Below are 18,881 nucleotides of genomic sequence, written 5' to 3'. Positions count from 1 at the left end.
GGGTGGGGGGGAGAAATACCATGGGGAAATAGTTTTACTTTGTGTAATGACTCATCCATTCCCAGTCTCTATTCAAGCCTAAGTTAATTGTATCCAGTTTGCAAATTAATTCCAATTCCGCAGTCTCTCCTCGGAGTCTGTTTTTGAAGCTTTTTTGTTGAAGGATAGCCACTCTTAGGTCTGTGATCGAGTGACCAGAGAGATTGAAGTGTTCTCCAACTGGTTTTTGAATGTTATAATTCTTGACGTCTGATTTGTGTCCATTCATTCTTTTACGTAGAGACTGTCCAGTTGGCATGGCAGAGGGGCATTGCTGGCACATGATGGCATATATCACATTGGTAGATGCGCAGGTGAAGGAGCCTCTGATAGTGTGGCTGATGTGATTAGGCCCTATGATGGTATCCCCTGAATAGATATGTGGACAGAGTTGGCAATGGGCTTTGTTGCAAGGATAGGTTCCTGGGTTAGTGGTTCTGTTGTGTGGTGTGTGGTTGCTGGTGAGTATTTGCTTCAGGTTGGGGGGCTGGCTATAAGCAAGGACTGGCCTGTCTCTCAAGATCTGTGAGAGTGATGGGTCGTCCTTCAGGATAGGTTGTAGATCCTTGATGATGCGTTGGAGAGGTTTTAGTTGGGGGCTGAAGGTGACGGCTAGTGGCGTTCTGTTATTTTCTTTGTTGGGCCTGTCCTGTAGTAGGTGACTTCTGGGTACTCTTCTGGCTCTGTCAATCTGTTTCTTCACTTCAGCAGGTGGGTATTGTAGTTGTAGGAATGCATGATAGAGATCTTGTAGGTGTTTGTCTCTGTCTGAGGGGTTGGAGCAAATGCGGTTATATCGTAGCGCTTGGCTGTAGACAATGGATCGAGTGGTATGATCTGGATGAAAGCTAGAGGCATGTAGGTAGGAATAGCGGTCAGTAGGTTTCCGATATAGGGCGGTGTTTATGTGACCGTCGCTTATTAGCACCGTAGTGTCCAGGAAGTGGATCTCTTGTGTGGACTGGTCCAGGCTGGGGTTGATGGTGGGATGGAAATTGTTGAAATCCTGGTGGAATTCCTCAAGGGCTTCTTTTCCATGGGTCCAGATGATGAAGATGTCATCAATGTAGTGCAAGTAGAGTAGGGGCATTAGGGGACGAGAGCTGAGGAAGCGTTGTTCTAAGTCAGCCATAAAAATGTTGGCATACTGTGGGGCCATGCTGAAGTGAAGAAACAGATTGACAGAGCCAGAAGAGTACCCAGAAGTCACCTACTACAGGACAGGACCAACAAAGAAAATAACAGAACCCCACTAGCCATCACCTTCAGCCACCAACTAAAACCTCTCCAACTCATCATCAAGGATCTACAACCTATCCTGAAGGACCACCCATCAATCTCACAGATCTTGGGAGACAGACCAGTCCTTGCTTACAGACAGCCACCCAACCTGAAGCAAACACTCACCAGCAACCACACACCACGCAACAGAACCACTAACCCAGGAACCTATCCTTGCAACAAAGCCCGTTGCCAACTCTGTCTACATATCTATTCAGGGGACGCCATCATAGGGCCTAATCACATCAGCCACACTATCAGAGGCTCGTTCACCTGCGCATCTACCAATGTGATATATGCCATCATGTGCCAGCAATGCCCCTCTGCCATGTACATTGGTCAAACTGGACAGTCTCTATGTAAAAGAATGAATTGACACAAATCAGACGTCAAGAATTATAACATTCAAAAACCAGTTGGAGAACACTTCAATCTCTCTGGTCACTCGATTACAGACCTAAGAGTGGCTATCCTTCAACAAAAAAGCTTCAAAAACAGACTCCAAGGAGAGACTGCTGAATTGGAATTAATTTGCAAACTGGATACAATTAACTTAGGCTTGAATAGAGACTGGGAATGGATGAGTCATTACACAAAGTCAAACTATTTCCCCATGGTATTTCTCCCCCCCACCCCACCCCATCCCGCACTGTTCCTCAGATGTTCTGTTAACTGCTGGAAATAGCCTACCTTGCTTGTCACCATGAAAGGTTTTCCTCCTTTCCACCCCCTGCTGCTGGTGATGGCTTATCTTAAGTGATCACTCTCCTTACAGTGTGTATGATAAACCCATTGTTTCATGTTCTCTGTGTGTGTATATAAATCTCCCCTCTGTTTTTTCCACCAAATGCATCCGATGAAGTGAGCTGTAGCTCACGAAAGCTTATGCTCTAATAAATTTGTTAGTCTCTAAGGTGCCACAAGTACTCCTTTTCTTTTTGCAAATACAGAATAACACGGCTGCTACTATGAAACTAGGCAGAAAGAGTGATTCCCCCACCCCTCAGGAAGGACAATCAATATTTCGTGGGCCATTGTAGGACAAAAACATTGTCGATTGCCCCATACACCCCTGGAGACGTTACATGCAGAAGCACTCGTCCCACCGGTTTGAACTCTGGGAGAAGGGCATATAAAGACACTCACAAGAAGAAATAGTTCTCTCTTTTGCTGCCTGGCTCTCACAAGGGTTGGAGCTAAGAAATAAAAGCAGGGATCCCCAGGGTCAACCCCTGTTAGCCCTATAAGACATTCACGAAACAGATTACAAGAACTGTCACCTTCTGGAACCACAGGCTGTAACTCATTTGTGCATATATGTTGCTGATTTAACCTTTAAACAACTCCCATTTCTTTTCTTAGTTAATAAACCCTGAGTTAGGTTACTATAGGATTGGCTACCAGCATTGTCTTTGGTGTGAGAGCTAAGGTATAAAGTGACCTGGGGAAAGTGACTGGTCTCTTGGGATTGGAGGCAGCTTGAATCTTTTGGGATTTTTGGTGTAAGTGACCATTTATCATGAAGTCCAGCTTGCCTGGGTGGCGAGATAGATTGGAGAGCCCAAGGGGACAGTCTGCGACTCCATGGTAAGACTGGTTTAGGGCTTCCAGAGTTCACATTGGTTACTGGGTTGGTGAAATCTAATTACAAAACATTCCACCAGTTTTGGGTCTCCGCCCTGCTTTTTGTCATTCTGCCCTGAGGTGGTTAACCACTCCAGACAGCATGGTAGATACCATCCAGACTGGCACATTATAAATGGATGAATAAAGAAATAAATGTAATGATAACTGAACACTGTCATTCTCCTACATACTAGATAGTAGGAAATCTGATCAGGAGTAGTTAAAATGCACAGAAATATACTTGAAAAAATATCAGCTGTGATATCTACAAAAAAAAAAGAGGCTAGTGAGAAAGGAGTTTGAATGTAAATGGCAAAGTTAAAGGAGAGTTATTTAGGTGAAGCTGCCCACAGCCAAGGGTATGCAGCCCCACACACAGACGTCAGAGAAGAACCATATTTGCTCTCCCTCAACTATTTTGGGTGGGATTTTCAAAAGCCTCAGAATCTGCCTAACTCTGCTCCCACTAAAGCCAATGGGAGATTTACCACTGATTTACATGACAACTGAGCTAGGCCAATGATGGATGCTTCTGAAAAATCCTATCTGCCATGTGTTAGAGGCTTTCCCTTCACCTTCTCCTCTGGTTCTCGTCATGCAGACAGAAAGCAGAAGATCAGAAGTCCAAAGTGCAGGCAATGAGATGTTTATTGGGGTTAGTTCCAAGCAAGCATATCCACAGCTCTACACACCAGCAGAGTCTATTTGCCAGTGTTCTGTTCCCAGCTCTGATGCCGCAGAGCCTTGCCTGTGTCCCCGTTGCCTGTTCCTCAGTTCCCATTTCCTATTCCCCATTTACAATTTTCCCTATTCCCACCTCCTTCTTAGCAGGCCCAAATACACCTGCAATGCAGCCCCACAGTCCCACTCCTTAGGTTCATGTTCCATATTGGGCCTGGGGTCTTCATCCCACCCCTTTTGTATCCCACGGGAGGGGTAAGGAGTGAGGTTGTGCTCCAGTCAGGGATAGGCATTCTTTTGGTCTGTTAGTGTTTTATACCTTTCCCCCTAAGCCCCTTTTCCCCTCCCAACTGGTTGCTTGACTTTGCCTTCAGATAGGGATTGAAGCAATCTTCAAGTGTGCTCTGAGTAACACTTTAACCTCTTATCTGTTCCCATTGTACCAACAAATCCAGCTAACAAGGCAGAAGCAACATCACAGTGTCCTTGTCCCTTGTTTACACATTTTTGTATCAGAGTATCAAAAAGTCAAACCCAAAATTGGATCCCACGCTCACAGACCTATCTACTAAGACCATGCACAGCTGAGAAGCCATCACTACATACAGCACCAATCACACACTATCACAGGACTGTGCAACAAATCAGTGGTGATTAGATATGGCAATACAATAAGAAGCTTAGCTGCAATCTTTTGTATTACAGCTACAGGATACATAAGGCTTTTTTAACCATGACTTCAAGAGAAAACTGCATTACAGAGCTTCAGATGACTTGTTCTCAGGCCCACCAAATGAATACTGGATGGCTGAAGGTGGGTCATAGTTTATCAGACAGATTCTAAATACTGGACTGAAATTAACGTGCAAAGCTCTTAACTCTGCTACTCTAGAGGATTTTTGTCATATCCACAATAGTGTTCAAAAACTCACCAAGACTCTAATCTATGCTGTAGTTTTCAATACATCTGATGCAGCTTTATTTATGCTAGGGACAATATAACAATTCTGCTTAAACAGCATGAAAGACTGCATTTTATACAAAACCTAATTCACGAGTTGGCTTTAAGATTCATATTTATTTTAATGTGACAGTCTGAACATACAAAGAGAGACAAACAAATGGAAATCAGCCATGCCAACTGTCACTACAGACTCTCCACGCAGCCTGCTCTCTGCCCTTCCATCTCTGCTTCTAGACAGGTGTTCTGAATGTCTTCCTAGTTCCTTAATTACAGCCTCTGCTTTCATTCGTTGCCTAATCAAAGAGATTTCTTTCTTTCTTTCAGGCTCTTTCTTCATTATCCCAAACCATTAGTCACTCTGGAGCCATCTGTGCTACTCTTAACTTTTTCTCTCTCTGTTAGTCACAATATAGTTTCACCTCATGTGTCGATGCTATAAAGGGGAGGCAAGGTAAACCAGAGAAAGAGAGCGCACACATTGCTCTAGAAGATATGGAAGGACATAAGCACTTTGCCTTGGGGCAGGATAAGGTTGATTTGTCACCACTGATGCTGCTGATAGTTTTCACATGACAAATGTGTGTCGGAGTTCTGCATTTCTATACAGTTTCGATAGAGGAGTCCCGTGTAGCTGCACACTCTGGAACACCACCAGGACAGGCCGTGGGCGCTGTTCTTACACAAGCTCAGCAGCCATACTGTGCAGCTCTCCTGTCATTTCCAAAGCAATGTTCTGAAATATAAGTGTTGCTTTAGTATAAAAACCATTCTCTGAAGTATCCCTAGCCTCTGTTTGCCAGAAGCTGGGCATGGGCGACAGGGGATGGATCATTTGATGATTCCCTGTTCTGTTCATTCCCTTGGGGGCACCTGGCATTGGTCACTGTCAGAAGACAGGATACTGAGCTAGATGGACCTTTGGTCTGACCCAGTATGGCCATTCTTATGTTCTTATACTTCATTTAATACTAGATTAAAATTCACCAGTTTACAAAAGCTCCTATGGTGAAGGCTTGTGACGCAAAGGCAGTAGTAATTTGACAAGGAGATAAATGTAACCAGTATAAGACTGTGAGATCTTTGGACCAAGAGCCAATCATCTCTTACTATATGTACACACCAGCCATCGCCCAATGTAGCACCAACAAATAAATAATAACACTGAGTATCACCCTTTGATATGGGCTACTCATCTTTGATATAGAAAATCACAATAATACTTGGTGCTCACACAAGGCCTTCCATCCAAGGTTCTCCAACCACTTTACAAACATTTGTATATCACCCCTCTCATGGAGGTGTTAGTCCATTTTACAGGTGAGGAAATGGAAGTCCAAACTGAAATGAAAGTCCTGATCGCCCTGTTGCTTTCACAGGATTGGTGCTCATAAGATTTTAGGGGAGGTGTGACCCTCTCTATACTTTGGGGGAGCGCCCTGTAACCCCCACATTCATCATTCACATATAATTGTGATATTTCCTATAAAGCAAGCCACGTGAGGTACCATGGGGAAGGCTCTGATCTGCTAAAAGTCACTGTTCTATCTAAATATGTATCTCATTGGTGCAGATGAAGTTACGAGATTGTGTTGTATGGTTGTCACTAGAACATGCTGTGAGTTGGGGAATCGCCCAGGTATTAGCTCCCCAGAGATGACAGGAAGGGACGTAACCAACACCTGGGCGGGTGTTGAACAACCATCAGCAGCTATTGTCCAGCAAGGTAGTTACAATTGAACAACTCATTTGCACAAGGCCACAACACATTTGCTCTGCCTTACCTGGTGACTTAGCAATGCCCACTAGACATGCCTAGACTTTTGTTCTTTGTGAACGTGGAATAAGGATATAAAACAGAACATAGTGGCCCCATGCTTTGTCCTTTCTCTTCTCTCCCACCTATGCTGAAGGCAAGGAGAATGCTGGAGCTGAAGAGACAGGTCCCCAGGCTAAGAGAAAAAGCCAGAGTATGAAAGACTGTAACCAACCTGCAATATCCAGTGGGATGAGAAAAACTGCTTAATCTAGATGTTGCCCAGTCTATAGGTTGAGAGTTTTAACTGCGTGCTTATATTTTATTTTATTTTATTTTGGTAAAGACTCTGACTTTTTGTCTATTGTGTATAATCACTTAAAATCCATCTTTTGTAATCAAACTTATTTTAATGTTTATCCTTATCAGTGAGTTTGCCTGAAGTGCTTGGTAAGTCTGCTCAGGTTCCAAAGGCTGGTGTATATCCACTCTCCACTGATGAAGTGGTGAACCAATTAATGCACTTGCATTGGTCAAGAAAGGAACTTGAGCAGAGCAAGACAGCATTTTCCTGAGGTACAAGGCAGGAGATGAGGGGGAAGGGTTGGCTCATGCCTTGCTCTGTGTGATCCATGAGTGGCTTTGGGACCATTCATGCAATCTAGCTGGGTGAGGGGCTCCACATGTGGTTGTACTGAGTGGTAACAGCACCTGGAGGGGTTTGCTGCTTGTCAGCAGTAAGGCATTGTGAGAGACAGCCCAGAATAGTGAATAAAGGGAGCACAGCAGTCCCGTAGTCACAGGTTGCACCCAGAGATCCCATCACGGGAGGATAGAGAGGAAGGAGAGAGGGAACAGCCTCTCTCCATGTGCATCATCCAGTGCTGATCCCATTGCTTTACAGCTGAAATCCAATGGAGAGTTTATGCTGTGGGGGGGGGGGAGCAAGTAACTTCCTCTTGGCCTTCCCAGGGGTGCTCTTAAACAGACGTGAGTATTCTATCAATGGCAGCATTGATCCAGAGGAAACATATGGCCTGAGGAAAGCAGGGTAAAACAGCTGTGCAAAAGGAAATTACCCTGTGGGACTAAGAGTTTCCTTCCCCTACCTTCTCAGTGGGCCTCAGCCCTGCCCTTGAGTGGAAGATTTGATGTAAACTCAGCCTCCCATGATATTTCTAGGGGAGTGTACAACCTTGTCCTAGTTTTAAGCATCATATCCAGGCTCTGACCAAATCATGCTGTTCCTTCTCTTCACAAAACTTCAAAGATCTGTACTTTCCCCTCTCTCCTCCCAGCTAAAAGTCTTATCTGGGAGCCAATTATCTCCTGGCTTGCTTGCAACTACTTCCTTCTTTCAAACACCTGGTTCCCCACACCAGACCATTATCTTCTGATTCTTCCTGAGATCTGAGTTACTACAGAGAATTCTTTCCTCGGTGTCTGGCTGGTGAGTCTTGCTCACATGCTTAGGGTTTAGCTGATCGCCATATTTGGGGTTGGGAAGGAATTTTCCTCCAGGGCAGATTGGCAGAGACCCTGGAGGTTTTTCGCCTTCCTCTGCAGCGTGGGGCATGGGTCACCGAGAAGTCTGCTGCTTGCCAGGGGCTAAGATTCGTGATGTGACGGAGAGACTGCCGAGACTCATCAAGCCCTCGGATCGCTACCCCTTCCTGCTTCTCCACGTGGGCACCAATGATACTGCCAAGAATGACCTTGAGCGGATCACTGCGGACTACGTGGCTCTGGGAAGAAGGATAAAGGAGTTGGAGGCGCAAGTGGTGTTCTCGTCCATCCTCCCCATGGAAGGAAAAGGCCTGGGTAGGGACCGTCGAATCGTGGAGGTCAACGAATGGCTACGCAGGTGGTGTCGGAGAGAAGGCTTTGGATTCTTTGACCATGGGATGGTGTTCCATGAAGGAGGAGTGCTGGGCAGAGACGGGCTCCATCTTACGAAGAGAGGGAAGAACATCTTTGCCAGCAGGCTGGCTAACCTAGTGAGGAGGGCTTTAAACTAGGTTCACCGGGGGAAGGAGACCAAAGCCCTGAGGTAAGTGGGAAAGCGGGATACCGGGAGGAAGCACAGGCAGGAAGGTCTGTGAGGGGAGGGCTCCTGCCTCATACTGGGAATGAGGGGCGATCAACAGGTTATCTCAAGTGCTTATATACAAATGCACAAAGCCTTGGAAACAAGCAGGGAGAACTGGAGGTCCTGGTGATGTCAAGGAATTATGACGTGATTGGAATAACAGAGACTTGGTGGGATAACTCACATGACTGGAGTACAGTCATGGATGGTTATAAACTGTTCAGGAAGGACAGGCAGGGCAGAAAAGGTGGGGGAGTAGCACTGTATGTAAGGGAGCAGTATGACTGCTCAGAGCTCCGGTACGAAACTGTGGAAAAACCTGAGTGTCTCTGGATTAAGTTTAGAAGTGTGTGCAACAAGAGTGATGTCATGGTGGGAGTCTGCTATAGACCACCGGACCAGGGGGATGAGGTGGATGAGGCTTTCTTCCGGCAACTCACGGAAGCTACTAGATCGCATGCCCTGATTCTCATGGGTGACTTTAATTTTCCTGATATCTGCTGGGAGAGCAATACAGCGGTGCATAGACAATCCAGGAAGTTTTTGGAAAGCGTAGGGGACAATTTCCTGGTGCAAGTGCTAGGGGAGCCAACTAGGGGGAGCGCTTTTCTCGACCTGCTGCTCACAAACCGGGTAGAATTAGTGGGGGAAGCAAAAGTGGATGGGAATCTGGGAGGCAGTGACCATGAGTTGGTTGAGTTCAGGATCCTGACGCAGGGAAGAAAGGTAAGCAGCAGGATACGGACCCTGGACTTCAGGAAAGCAGACTTTGACTCCCTCAGGGAACAGATGGCCAGGATCCCCTGGGGGACTAACATGAAAGGGAAGGGAGTCCAGGAGAGCTGGCTGTATTTCAAGGAATCCCTGTTGAGGTTACAGGGACAAACCATCCCGATGAGTCGAAAGAATAGTAAATATGGCAGGCGACCAGCTTGGCTTAATGGTGAAATCCTAGCGGATCTTAAACATAAAAAAGAAGCTTACAAGAAGTGGAAGGTTGGACATATGACCAGGGAAGAGTATAAAAATATTGCTCGGGCATGTAGGAAAGATATCAGGAGGGCCAAATCGCACCTGGAGCTGCAGCTAGCAAGAGATGTCAAGAGTAACAAGAAGGGTTTCTTCAGGTATGTTGGCAACAAGAAGAAAGCCAAGGAAAGTGTGGGCCCCTTACTGAATGAGGGAGGCAAGCTAGTGACAGAGGATGTGGAAAAAGCTAATGTACTCAATGCTTTTTTTGCCTCTGTTTTCACTAACAAGGTCAGCTCCCAGACTGCTGTGCTGGGCAACACAAAATGGGGAAGAGATGGCCAGCCCTCTGTAGAGATAGAGGTGGTTAGGGACTATTTAGAAAAGCTGGACGTGCACAAGTCCATGGGGCCGGACGAATTGCATCCGAGAGTGCTGAAGGAATTGGCGGCTGTGATTGCAGAGCCCTTGGCCATTATCTTTGAAAACTCGTGGCGAACGGGGGAAGTCCCGGATGACTGGAAAAAGGCTAATGTAGTGCCCATCTTTAAAAAAGGGAAGAAGGAGGATCCTGGGAACTACAGGCCGGTCAGCCTCACCTCAGTCCCTGGAAAAATCATGGAGCAGGTCCTCAAAGAATCAATCCTGAAGCACTTAGAGGAGAGGAAAGTGATCAGGAACAGTCAACATGGATTCACCAAGGGAAGGTCATGCCTGACTAATCTAATCGCCTTTTATGATGAGATTACTGGTTCTGTGGATGAAGGGAAAGCAGTGGATGTATTGTTTCTTGACTTTAGCAAAGCTTTTGACACGGTCTCCCACAGCATTCTTGTCAGCAAGTTAAGGAAGTATGGGCTGGATGAATGCACTATAAGGTGGGTAGAAAGCTGGCTAGATTGTCGGGCTCAACGGGTAGTGATCAATGGCTCCATGTCTAGTTGGCAGCCGGTGTCAAGTGGAGTGCCCCAGGGGTCGGTCCTGGGGCCCGTTTTGTTCAATATCTTCATAAATGATCTGGAGGATGGTGTGGATTACACTCTCAGCAAATTTGCGGATGATACTAAACTGGGAGGAGTGGTAGATACGCTGGAGGGGAGGGATAGGATACAGAAGGACCTAGACAAATTGGAGGATTGGGCCAAAAGAAATCTAATGAGGTTCAATAAGGATAAGTGCAGGGTCCTGCACTTAGGATGGAAGAATCCAATGCACCGCTACAGACTAGGGACCGAATGGCTCGGCAGCAGTTCTGCGGAAAAGGACCTAGGGGTGACAGTGGACGAGAAGCTGGATATGAGTCAGCAGTGTGCCCTTGTTGCCAAGAAGGCCAATGGCATTTTGGGATGTATAAGTAGGGGCATAGCGAGCAGATCGAGGGACGTGATCGTTCCCCTCTATTCGACACTGGTGAGGCCTCATCTGGAGTACTGTGTCCAGTTTTGGGCCCCACACTACAGGAAGGATGTGGATAAATTGGAAAGAGTACAACGAAGGGCAACGAAAATGATTAGGGGTCTAGAGCACATGACTTATGAGGAGAGGCTGAGGGAGCTGGGATTGTTTAGTCTGCAGAAGAGAAGAATGAGGGGGGATTTGATAGCTGCTTTCAACTACCTGAAAGGGGGTTTCAAAGAGGATGGCTCTAGACTGTTCTCAATGGTAGCAGATGACAGAACGAGGAGTAATGGTCTCAAGTTGCAATGGGGGAGGTTTAGATTGGATATTAGGAAAAACTTTTTCACTAAGAGGGTGGTGAAACACTGGAATGCGTTACCTAGGGAGGTGGTAGAATCTCCTTCCTTAGAGGTTTTTAAGGTCAGGCTTGACAAAGCCCTGGCTGGGATGATTTAACTGGGACTTGGTCCTGCTTTGAGCAGGGGGTTGGACTAGATGACCTTCTGGGGTCCCTTCCAACCCTGATATTCTATGATTCTATGATTCTATGACTTGCTGGAGGATTCTCTGCACCTTGAAGTCTTTAAACCATGATTTGAGGACTTCAATAGTTCATATATAGGTCAGGGGTTTGTTACAGGAATGGGTGGGTGAGATTCTGTGGCCTGCGTTGTACTGGAGGTCGGAATAGATGATCATAAGGTCCTTTCTGACCTTAAAGTCTATGAGGCTCTGATTCCTGCACCATCTATCTGAACATGTCATACCTCCTCCCCATGCTTAAATTTAGTTTATAACCTCTTTGAGGCAGTGGTCATGTTTTTCTACATCTTCTCTGAAGATACTACCATATCTCTGAGTGTGACAAATAGATAAATCAATAAATGAATAAGCAAGAAAGCACTTTCCCAAGGTCATACATGGCATAATCATGTAGCAAAGGTGAGAAGAGAATCCAGATCTGCTGACCAGCAAAACCTTGCACCTTAAATCAAAAGATCATCAAGTATAAAGAAACTAATTCTAGACAAGGGCCAGGCTTAGTCTGTTCTGGATTTGAATTCTGCACATTGACTTGGCACAATTTAGTTAAATTCTTCATAGCATAAAAAAATTCATGGTTAATAAGATGGGGAGGGAGAGGTTAAACCAAGAATGTTCTACAGATATACATTTGTATTAAACCAAAGTCATTCTAAATACATCTAGTTTAACTCAATAGTATTAAAATAGGAGTAAAGGTGTTTGGGTTTCTTGTGGTTTGGGGAGTATTTTTACAAAGCAGCATATACCTCTGTGGGCTCTAGTTTAAATACTCCTCTCATCAATTAGCTGAACTGAAAAGGGATTTCCGGGACTGCAAACCCATTGAAGGAAACCAAACACAACCCTTCTTGTGCACACAGTTGTCTCTTTATATGTAGAGAGTGCTGGGGGAAGTGCTAGTCTGACAGCTCTAGAAAAGCTACAGAGCAAATACATCATGGCCAATGGCCAGGCAAGCTTCCACAAAAGTTCCTTCAGTTATACTTGGGGTGACCACCTCAAGCAATGAAAGGGGAGTTCACATGCCACGCCAATTCAGGTCTTAAGCTCTTAGCTGAAGCTGCCAGCAGCAACCAACCAGTCAATGCATCTTCTTCTGTTTTGGAGTAGTTCTATGGCCTGTGTCAGGCTAGATGAAAAAAAAAATATCCCTTCTGGCTTTGGAATCAAAGAATCTGTCCATTAGGAAGTGAATGAAGACCACCACATCTAATCCAGACCAGACTTGGATCAGTGAGCTAGCAGAAAGGCTCCAGCTCCTATTACTAGGATCCTGAGCTATCCAGTATCCTCCACACTACATTTTTTTAAAAACTCTTCCTTATTATTAAAGTAATCCTTCTAAAGGCACAGCTCCAAAGAGGACAGTGTGACAGATGGCCACCTTCGCTGACCTACTCAGATGAATGACATTTGTTAGCATGCTAACAAGTAATTTGTTGTCCCCAGAAGGCCAATTATGGATAGCCAAAACCATTCAGAATTAAATTGCCATCTTTAAGAGGCAAATTTATTATTAGCAAATAAATGGGCTTTTTTTTTAGCTACAAACAAGAGTCTCTTATAGTGCCAGATAAATTTGGAACAAGTCTATCCTTCCTATCTTGATGGAAAATGAGGAAGGGAAGAAAAAGGGAGACCTCAAAAGGCTCATTGACATGTAGATATGTTTATATAGTTCATCCAAACATAACCATATCACAGCTTTCTCTGTCCTCTGCCCCATCCCATTCTACTTAACCCCAAAGTCACCACTCACTCTCCAAGTAGTAATTCCCCAACTCCTTCGTGTGCCTCTTATCTTGGGTCATTTTCTACCCAAAGTAGTAACTCAGGTTGGGTACATAAGAATGGTCATACTAGGTTAGACCAAAGGTCCACCTAGCCCAGTATCCTGTCTTCTGACAGTGGCCAATGCCAGGTGCCCCAGAGGCAATGAACAGAACAAGTAATCATCAAGTAATCCATCCCCTGTTGCCCATTCCTAGCTTCTGGCAAACAGAGGCTAGGGACACCATCCCTGTCCATCTGGGCTAATAGCCATTGATGGACCTATCCTCCATGAAGTTATCTAGTTCTTTTTTGAACTCTGTTATAGTCTTGGCCTTCACAACATCCTCTGGGTATTCTCTGCTGAACACTATCAAGGCTGCTTAACGTAAGGTATATCTCATATATTCAAGAGGGGGAAGCCACAGCAAATGGGCTCTGAGCCAAAGCCCACTCAAGTCAATGGGAATCTTTTCATTGACTTCAATGGGCTTTGGAGCAGGTCCATGGTGCATCCACCTTGGGGAAAAAAGAGAACACAGAAGATGGAAAGGCAGCAGCAAGCCTGGTGGATATTGCCACACCTCTGAGGATGCCAACATGAACAGGAGCTATGATAGAAAGCCTGATGAGGATCATGTGGTGGGAGAGAACTTAGCTTAACTTTTTTATACCCTAAGCATTGCTTGAGGATCAATTACGTTTAGTGGTGAGGGGCTATTTTTTGTTTACCCCTCATTATAATAAATGTAATTTGACATAACAAAATAAAAGAGGTGGGTTTTTAATTGTGATGTGTTGAGCTGAATATTAAAGATGAAGTGAGACAGCATGAACATATTCATTTTTATGTGATCAGAACCTTAAAAGAAACAGAAGAATCTTTTTATGAGAAAAAGAGGGGGGAAATCATTTCCGAAGCCTATTACAGACAGAATCAATGTCTGTGCTATACAGCAAATCCAATTTTGGGTTTATTTTTCAGGAAAATGACAAAAACAAGTCCAGACTTCATAATATAGTTCATGAAACACATCAATAGACTGAAACAGGAGCCATAAGTAATGCATAACAATTTTGTTAATTAAACATTTAATGTAAGAGACCTGGTGAGTTAGTATGGGGTTGTTGTTTTTTGCAGATCTATTTTGAGTACTTGCAGAACTGAGCAACTGTTCCTCTGCCCACACTTGGAAATTATGGCCTTAGAGTAAATTATGGATGTAAAAGTGTTACCTGAAAAATTCATTGTTTTACGCAGAACAAACAATTAGATAGGTAGATAAGTGAGAGAGAAAGTGCTCCTGCTTTTAGAGAAAGCAGTTTCTCCAGAGCACAGTGAAACTGTCTGTACCTTTTTCTTGTCTTTTCCTTGGACTGCATCTGAAATGCACCATTCACTATTAACAATTGGTCTTGTTTCAAGTGGCAACTCCAGGGAAGAACAAAATAAAGTGTTTTTTCCTTGTGACAGCCCTGATTAGTATGTATGTTCAAATGCATCAACCTAATGAAGCAGTTTCATTACAGCAAACTACTGTATTAAGTATTCTGGAAACTTCAGAACATCAGAAGAATTTGGGCGGGGGGGAAGCTATTAGTTAAACCCAAGGAGTCATAATGTAATAACAATGACTACCAAGAAATATGTTGGTTTCACTAATGACTGCTGCATGGAATGTAGAGGGTAGAATTCTAGCATACTCATATTTTATTTCAAGGCATGAATAGCTATAATCTACTTTCTGAACAAGGCAGATTATAGAGAGCTTTTGCACTACAAGGCAAGATCTATCACACTGGAGACAGGAATATCTGAACCACACATTAAATTAAGTAAGATGAGAAAAGGCACATTACTCTCAAATGCCACCAACGAGATGACAGGTTTTGTTTTGCCTTCTGCATTTGGTTATTACAAATGAGATTGCAGTGGAATTTGGTTGGGATGATAGTGAATGGTCAGTTACTGCCTAGAAGTGGGAAAGTAGCTGAGTTTCCCGGCACATTAACTGTTAAGGATTTTGGCGCAGAAGTGCCTGAAAGCAATATTTAAACATATTGGGTAGGGTGTTGACTGTAGTAAGTCTTTAACCCTTGTCTAACTGTAACTAGCTTGCAACAAAGTTCAGCAGAATGGTCGTTCTGGCACTGCAATGGGGCTCTGGAGATAGGGGTTCCATTCCTATTTCTTCAACGGATCCCTGTGTGATGCTAGTAAATCATTAACATCATTTACTTTTGAATGGTCGCTGCCCTAGGAGGTCTAGTTGAAAGAATAAGCTACCCCACCAGTCAGAGGTAAACTGAGGCATAGCTGCATCTTCATGATAAGGAAGTAAGTGTATAGTTACTAAGTGATGATTGTGGGACTCAACTGTCATCATTACATTAAATAGGTAATATATAAATTCATCAAATTATAATTCATATGAATAAGATCACTGGAAACAGTGCAATAGATGTAATTGCAAGGATCCCAGTAGGCAAAATAGGGGCAAGAGATAAATTAATCTATAATCTGATGCTCACCAGCAATCCCGGCTTCACACCACCCACACACAAGCTCCCAATTACTTCCTAGGAGAGGCCAGAGTACAATCACTAGATGTCTATGTTATTAATAAACTTTATTATGAAAGATGACAGGGCTGGGGAAAAACTCAATTATGTAAATAAATTAGTCAATATAAATTCTATGCCTTCCCTGACAACCCTCAATGTCCTTTCCTAGAATCACGGCTTGCTTTGCAGTCGCAAAAAAGCAACCAAAGTGTATCGCTCAGAAGGGTAAATTACATGATGTCATCTCTCAAGCCCAGTGCCCATTCCAAGGTAGTCAGATACTGCAGTGGAGACCTCCTTTACTCCCCAAAAACTAGTTGCAGTCAAAGCAATGGGAGAACTCAGTTACATCACCTTCAATTCCTAGCCAGGTGAAAACGCAGATGGCCCAGTGCAATATTTGTAATGAAAGAGAGGCCGGGGCTCAAGCAATTAGGTGCTGGGGCTCTAGTAATTTTTTACATTTGTCAAGGTTCCTTCCCCACTCTGATCTCTAGGGTACAGATGTGAGGACCTACATGAAAGACTCCCTAAGCTTATTCTTACCAGCTTAGGTTAAAAACTTCCCCAAAATAAAAACTTTGCCTTGTCCTTGAACAGTATGCTGCCGCCACCAAGCAATTTAAACAAATATTAGGGAAAAAGACCACTTGGAGATGTCTTCCCCCAAAATATCCCCCCAAACCCTACACCCCCTTTCCTGGGGAAGGCTTGATAATAATATCCTCACCAATTGGTACAGGTGAGCACCAACCCAAACCCTTGGATCTTAAGAACAATGAAAAATCAATCAGGTTCTTAAAAGAAGAATTTTATTTAAAAAAAAAGGTAAAAGAATCACCTCTGTAAAATCAGGATGGTAAATACTTTCCAGGATAATCAGATTCAAAACATAGAGAATCCCTCTACACAAAACCTTAAGTTACAAAAGGACACAAACAGGAATACACATTACCTCCAGTGCAGCAAATATACAAGCCATTAAACAAAAGAAAATCTAATGCATTTTCTAGCTAGATTACTTACTAACTTTACAGGAGTTGGAAGGCTTGCACCCTTGATCTGTTCCCAGCAAAGGTATCACAGAGAGAGACAGAACCCTTTGTCCCACCCCCACCCCAGATTTGAAAGAATCTTGTCCCCTCATTGGCCATTTTGGGTCAGGTGCCAGTGGGGTTACCTTAGCTTCTTAACCCTTTACAGGTGAAAGGATTTTGCCTCTGGCCAGGAGGGATTTTATAGCACTGTATACAGAAAGGTGGTTACCCTTCCCTTTATATTTATGACAACATTCAAACCTGATACAGCAAGCCCAGAGGTTCTGGGGCTATGAACTGCCAAGCTGAGAGGTGCCAGGGTTCTCTGGCAAAAATTAAGCACTAAGGTGGCATTTATGCAAAGCACAGGCAAGGAGTTCCCCTGCTGAGGGGAATGGCTTTGGCTCTGACTTGATCCCCTGTGATCTTCAATAACCTGATCTCTACATCCCTCGATGAATTGAAAGTCTGTTTCTAGTCTGAGATGTGATAGTACACACAGCATCATGGGGCTCCATGTCAGTATCTCGCCATGATTTCAGTATCAAATCTTCACATTTTACAAGAGATTTTTTTTCTTTCTAATTGGCAGCCTGGCAAACCCACTGTGAGATCTGAACCCTGAGTGTGGAAATTCTGAAATTTCAGCTTTATTCATTCCCTCCTGCACACCATCACCTGTAACAAAGGTTCTGCCAAGCAAATCAGGCCCTCGGTTATATTTGTACAACCCCATTGCTTGCAGTGGTTTACACAGGTGCAGCTAACAGGACCTGAGGCTAGGCAGTTAGGCTCAGATGTCAATGGACATTACGAGTATAAATATTGTTGTGAATCTGGACCTTAAGGACTAATTTTCAAAGGTGTTTAGTTGCCTAAAGATGAAGCTAGGTGCCTGCTGGGATTCTCATGAATGTTTAACTGATATTGGTTTCATTGCAGGTTAGGTACTTGGGCAGTTCTGGAAATCCCACTAGGCACCTATCTGCATCTTTAGCCACCTAGCTACCATGCAAATCTTGCAGGTGCCCAGAACTTTTGTAAATCAAAAGTGAGTAGCCTGACTCATTATACCAATCATAATTGTTCGTTACTTTGTGCATCCCCATCAGTTTGGTGTTTCCACCTATTGTCTCTCATTGTGATTCTGTGGCACAGGGATTATTTTCGTTGTGTGTGCAGGCAGTGCCTAGCACAACTGGGTCCTAGTCGGGCCTTCTAGATGTTATGGCCGTATAAATACACAAGAACGACTTGGGGCCAGATCCAGCACCTACCCAAATCAATGAGAGGCTTTCCATTGACTGTAATGGACACTGGTCCCAGGTAAGCAGCTATATTGATGTGTGAGATGGAATATGATGACTTTTCAGAGTCAGAGCTACACTTCAAACTATTAACATAATCATCTCTTAAAATCTTGACCTACTGATTAAACTTCCTTCTAAACTTTCTTCCTCCCCCTCCACTGTGTACTTGAATCCTTGACTCATTGGTGCTGATGCAATTCTAACTATTATCATTCCTTTCCCATGCTTTCTCTGGGCACCCAATTTTACTGAATTACAGCCTAGCAAAAATACCCTGTAATACTGCTTATATACCGTCCTATTGTATGAAATCTTAGTTGTTCACAAGAACGTGTTCCCCTGAAATGGACCAGTTCTTCCACACAAGAGAAGCTGGTCAGACTTCTGTGTGTCTCTGGACATATATGCTTGTTTTAATTATTATTATTTTTATTCTTGTTGGCACTGCAGAATTAACAGAGCTATAGCACAGGGATCTCAGATTGTATTCTGCCTCACATGTTCACAGAATTATTCGCCTGTTTCTAACTCCAAAGCCAAATTCTGCAATCAGTAACACCTGTGCAACCCTACTGAAGACAGCCAACTAAATTAGTCCCACACAATTGTTGTTACTGGTGATAATGCATGGAATTTATCTAGATGGTCCTGTTACCCAGGGTTTTCAAAACCCAAAGCAGTGGTAACATAACTGTTTCACTCCAGGTGGTGTCAGGAATAAATCAATGGGAACACAGCATTCCTGTCTGATGAAAGATTGATACAAATAAGTGTGCTCTTATTTAAAATGACTATTTATTAGATTTAAGCACACACAAACATAAGCAATAGGTTTAGATCATCCCAAATAATT

General features: G+C 43.9%; 1 long non-coding RNA gene across 1 annotated transcript in view; it reads right to left on the bottom strand.

Annotated features, from left to right (window-relative positions):
* Positions 1-16,782, bottom strand: part of LOC119857736 — a 30,410-nt gene extending 13,628 nt beyond the window's left edge. Inside the window, exon 1 of the long non-coding RNA XR_005293685.1 lies at positions 16,708-16,782. This is a non-coding gene — a long non-coding RNA (uncharacterized LOC119857736). The remainder of the gene's footprint in view (positions 1-16,707) is intronic.
* Between the last annotated feature and the right edge of the window lie 2,099 nt (positions 16,783-18,881).

This window comes from Dermochelys coriacea, chromosome 6, assembly GCF_009764565.3.
Source record: "Dermochelys coriacea isolate rDerCor1 chromosome 6, rDerCor1.pri.v4, whole genome shotgun sequence".
Classification (NCBI taxonomy): Eukaryota; Metazoa; Chordata; order Testudines; family Dermochelyidae; genus Dermochelys; species Dermochelys coriacea.
Note: the sequence above shows the minus strand (reverse complement) of the source record. Positions and strands in the feature narration are given on the sequence as shown.